Source organism: Hylobates moloch, unplaced genomic scaffold (assembly GCF_009828535.3).
Source record: "Hylobates moloch isolate HMO894 unplaced genomic scaffold, HMol_V3 SCAFFOLD_20, whole genome shotgun sequence".
Lineage (NCBI taxonomy): Eukaryota > Metazoa > Chordata > Mammalia > Primates > Hylobatidae > Hylobates > Hylobates moloch.
Genome location: NW_026652295.1, coordinates 17,645,359 through 17,650,865, shown reverse-complemented (window position 1 = coordinate 17,650,865; position 5,507 = coordinate 17,645,359). Strand labels below are relative to the sequence as shown.

At 40.7% G+C, this 5,507-nt stretch overlaps 1 pseudogene; it reads left to right on the top strand.

The window, feature by feature from the left end:
* The first annotated feature begins 148 nt into the window (after nt 1–148).
* On the top strand, nt 149–2,160 carry LOC116459963 (ATP-dependent RNA helicase DDX18-like; annotated as a pseudogene).
* The last annotated feature ends 3,347 nt before the right edge of the window (nt 2,161–5,507 follow it).

Below are 5,507 nucleotides of genomic sequence, written 5' to 3'. Positions count from 1 at the left end.
CATGACTGAGTTATCTCCACCTGGCCCTGCCCTTGAGACGTGGGATTATTACAATTCAAGATGAGATTTGGGTGGGGGATACAGCCAAACCATATCAAAAATCTATGTTGACTGTGTGGCACCATGGTCTAGACACTACTTGGACAGCATGTCTCACCTGCCAATGAAACTCCTGTGCAAGAAGATCGAGAAGTGGAACCTCAAATTGTAGTAGCGGAACCTAAAGTTGCAGGGGGCCTCATATCTGACCCTATCAGAAACTCAAAATGGAAATGTGTCTGAAGAAACAATGGGAGGTGGAAAGGTTAAAAAATCAAAACGTTCTATGAATGTGGGCTTATCAGAAGCTCCAAATGGAGACACGTCTCAAGAAGCAGTGGAAAATATAAAAGTTAACAAATCTCCCCAGAAATCCACCATATTGACCAATGGAGAAGCAGCAATGCAGTCTCCCAATTCAGAATCGAAAAAGAACAAGAAGAAGAAAAAGAGAAAAATGCTGAACAATGCTGGGCCTGATACAAAAAAAGCAAAAACTAAAAACAAAGGGGAATCTGAAGAAGAAAGTGCAGAGACTCCTAAAGAAACAGAAAATAATGTGGAGAAGCCAGATAATGATGAAGATGACAGTGAGGTGACCAGCCTGCCCCTGGGACTGACAGGAGCTTTTGAGGATACTTCATTTGTTTCTCTATGTAATCTTGTCAATGAAAACACTCTGAAGGCAATAAAAGAAATGGGTTTTACAAACATGACTGAAATTCAGCATAAAAGTATCAGACCACTTCTGGAAGGCAGGGACTTCTAGTAGCTGCAAAAGCAGGCAGTGGTAAAACCCTGGCTTTTCTCATTCCTGCAGCTGAACTCATTGTTAAGTGAAAGTTCATGCCCAGGAATGGTGTGGGAGTCCTTATTCTCTCACCTACTAGAGAACTAGCCATGCAAACTTTTGGTGTTCTTATGGAGCTAAAGACATGCCACGTGCATACCTACGGGTTGATAATGGGTGGCAGTAACAGATCTGCTGAAGCACAGAAACTTGCTAATGGGATCAACATCATTGTGGCCACACCAGGCCGTCTGCTGGACCATATGCAGAATACCCCAGGGCTTATGTATAAAAACCTGCAGTGTCTGGTTATTGATCAAGCTGATCATATCTTGGATGTTGGGTTTGCAGAGGAATTAAAGCAAGTTATTAAACTTTTGCCAACACGTAGACAGACTATGCTCTTTCCTGCCACCCAAACTCAAAAAGTTGAAGGCCTGGCAAGGATTTATCTGAAAAAGGAGGCATTGTATGTTGGTGTTGATGATGATAAAGCTAATGCAACAGTGGATGGTCTTGAGCAGGGATATGTTGTTTGTCCTTCCAAAAAGAGATTCCTTCTGCTCTTTACATTTCTTAAGAAGAAAAGAAAGAAGAAGCTTATGGTCTTCTTTTCATCTTGCATGTCCGTGAAATACCACTATGAGTTGCTGAACTACATTGATTTGCCCGACGTGGCCATTCATGGAAAGCAAAAGCAAATTAAGTGTACAACCACATTCTTCCAGTTCTGCAACCCAGATTCAGGAACACTATTGTGTACGGATGTGGCAGCAAGAGGACTGGACATTCCTGAAGTTGACTGGATTGTTCAGTATGACCCTCCGGATGACCCTAAGGAATACATTCATTGTGTAGGTAGAACAGCCAGAGGCCTAAATGGGAGAGGGCATGCCCTGCTCATTTTGTGCCCAGAATAATTGGGTTTTCTTTGCTACTTGAAACAATCCAAGGTTCCATTAAGCTTATTAGATTTTTCCTGGTCTAAAATTTCTGACATTCAGTCCCAGCTTGAGAAATTGATTGAAGAGAACTACTTTCTTCGTAAGTCAGCTCAGGAACCATATAAGCCGTATATACAAGCCTATGATTCCCATTCTCTGAAACAGATCTTTAATGTTAATAACTTAAATTTGCCTCAAGTTGCTCTGTCATTTGGTTTCAAGGTGCCTCCCTTTGTTGATCTGAACATCAACTGCAATGAAGGCAAGCAGAAAAAGCGAGGGGGTAGTGGTGGATTTGGCTACCAAAAAAACAAGAAAATTGAGAAGTCCAAAATCTTTAAACACATTAGGAAGAAATCATCCGACAGCAGGCAGTTCTCTCACTGAAGACACGCCTTTCTTTCATCTTGAATAACTTTATCCTAAAATGAATTTTTTCCCCTTGATTTAACAGGATTTTTGTAGCCTTTAGAATTTGGACTTATCTAACAAGAGTATAAATTGACTGGGGTTCAAAGCACTGAGCACTGTTACTTCTATCAAGCCTCTTTTTCATTTTGGTGATATAAAACAGGCTTTAATTTTCTTGGGTGCCCAAGGGCAGAGCAAGGAATATCTGGTCTTTCTTGTGATTATATAATATTTTAATTTTAAATATCCCTCCCTCATACATACAAATGTATGTTACTGTTTTAATATAATTCTTTTTGTACCTTTAAAAAATCTATGTTAATACAACAATATTATCTCATCTGAATACTTTCACAAATGTCATTTCATTTAATACTTACAACAACCCTTCAGTTGAGGTTTTATCATTCCCATTTTACAGATGGGGAAACAGCACTGAAAGATGAACTTTCATAAGGTCACACAGTTACTGGCACAATGTACACTAGGACCCAATGACCAAGTCAAGTGAGTTTCAGCTAGAGCAAGCTTGTACAGCCTGCAGCCCTGTGACCCAAGATGGTTTCGAATGCAGCCTAACATAAATTTGTAAACTTTCTTAAAACATTATACAATTTTTTTGCAATTTTTTTAGCTCATTGGCTGTCATTAATGTTAGTGTATTTTATGTGTGGCCCAAGAAAATTCTTCTTCTTCCAATGTGGCCCAGGGAAGCCAAAAGATTGGACACCCCTGAACTAGAGCACCCTTGCTTCCCAAAGAAAACTATAGGTAAAATCAAGCTCCCCTTTTTTTCTCATGTCAGGATCTTTTTTGGAAAGAGGACAAAAACAAGTTAATGTAAAACTTTTAGTTCTATTTTTAAATATCTACTTAGGGCAAAAGGCCAGGTGTTCTGCCAAAACAAATTAGATAATATTCTTATACTGGCAGACTCTCAATATTGACCAAGAAGAAAAATATCCAACATAATATATATTGAGAAAAGAGTCCAACAACTCTGAGTACACTGAATTCTCAGCCTTGGCCTTCTGCAAGAAGGAAGAGGCAAGTTTGCTATATGAGAGAACAGTCAAGGAGTATGACTCAAGGACTATTTCAGTACAAGATCTTATTTCAACCCTGTTGTCCATCTGTTTGCTGCGAATGTAAAGTTGTCTGGTTCCAAGTCAGAAAAGAGGATGAAATCATTTACTAAAGCCACATAAACAGGAGCCCCACAAAGGTACGTTGTGATTACACTACATAGCCATGCAATGAGAAGCCAGTGCACACCTTCCCATTATCTGGCTGGATTTCTGTGCAGTCATGGTGCCTTATCCCAGGGAGGCAAGTTCAGGCACCCAGCTAAACAAATGATGAATGCTGTAAAATTTATTATCTATTTACTGAAGGCTAATAGAGAGGAAAGATAGGCACAGCGCAGTGGCTCACACCTGTAATCCCAGCACTTTGGGAGGCCAAGCTGGAAGAATCACTTGAGCCCAGAAGTTCAAGACCAACCTGGCCAATATAGGGAGACCTCATTTCTACAAATAATCAAAATGTTAGCTGGGTGTGGTGGCATGCATCTGTTGTTCAGCTACTTGGGAGGTTGAAGCCAGAGGATCGCTTGAGCCCGAGAGGTTGAGGCTGCAGTGAGCCATGATCACACCACTGCACTCCAGCCTGGGTGACAGAGTGAGACCCTGTCTCCAAACAAACCAACAAATAAGTAAAATAAAAAAATAATGGGGGGGGGAAGAGCAACTCAAAGAATTGCATGCAAAAAATAGTTAATATTTTAAATGCAGATATTGACAACATGCAATATCTATTTATCAACAATTGCAGCCAGTCATTCTTTCCTCCCTATTCCTCTTTACCAGCCTCCTCTTTTTTTGAGCGTCACTAAGGTCATAAAACTCAATACTTTCTACTCAGTCTTATCCTTCTTTTTGTACCATCTACTGCCACTACATCTTTCAATACCTGGAGCCCACATCCATCATCCACTTACATACCTCTATGTTGTCCCCCTACCCTCTCTACAGTAAGAGGAAAACAGAGGTTCCAGGGAGTACCAAACTTTAGAGAAGCTTAGGGGAATGAATATCTAGAAAGCTAATGAATTCAGGCTATTGACCAGAAGAGTTCAGACTCCAATTTTAAGGGTAAGGTAAATTTCGAGGTCATAATTCAAGGTCAAATCAGCTATGTTGTAGGCCAAATTATTATTTGCAGTTTGGCCAGAAACCTAAACCAGCAAGCACAGTATTGTTTCCAAAATAAAATAACTTCCAAGTTCTAAACAACTAGAACCCTAAACATTTAGGAACCCTAAACATTCATAAGTTTGGGACCACCTACAAAAAATGTAACAATAATTTTTTCCCCTTGAGTTTCTTTTTCTTTACAGCTGTAGAAGAAAACAGAAAGTATACATGTATGTAACTGGGTGTTGAGATTTGACCCCCTTCCATTGGAGCTATTTCAATTGAGAAGAGAGTTGGTGACCCCCATTTGTTCCTAAGAGCCCCCGTGAATTTATTCTTCTCAGTGTGCCCAGTGAGAATAACTGGACCAACTTCTGGATAAGTAGTGACAACTGGGAAAAGGACTCTCAACATTATCATAGAGAATAAGCACAACAAGTTTGGGGAGGGGTTTATATTGGCAAAGGGAGTCAGTTGGAGCTGTAGCCCAAGTGAAAAGTTGAGCTCCAAAGAAAGTGGGTGATTTCTTTTGAGCAGATACTCTAACTGTATTCCCATATGAGAGAGGTGGGGTGGGGTGGGGGAAAATCAGGCTATAAGGAATGAGATTGTGGAAACAATGAGGATGTGTTTCAAGAGAAGAAAATCACTGACATGTCAGCATATTGGTCACGCCTGTCCTCGTCTTATTTGCTCTTCAAAGAGCTATAATCATGGGTCAAACAGGAAAGGAAACTATTAGACTTCTCCATGTAACAGAGTACACAGAATAGGCTGCAGCCATACCAGATGAGTGAGAAAAGACTAGAGTCACACATTCCTACCAGTCAAAACTGGTGCCATGAGTAGCAGCCATGTTTGGATTATGTAATTCTGCCTTCTTGGCTAAAAGCTGATTGGACCCATGATGGATATCTGTTGAAAGCAGAGCCAGCCAGGTGCAGTGGCTCATGCCTGTAACTCCAACACTTTGGGAGGCTAAGACAGGATGATTGCTTGAGGCCAGGAGTTAGAGACCAGCCTGGGCAACAGGGCAAGACCTTGAAAAAAAAAAAGGAAAGAATGAAGGGAAGGGAGGAAGGAAGGAAGGAAGGAAGGAAGGAAGGAAGGAAGGAAGGAAGGAAGGAA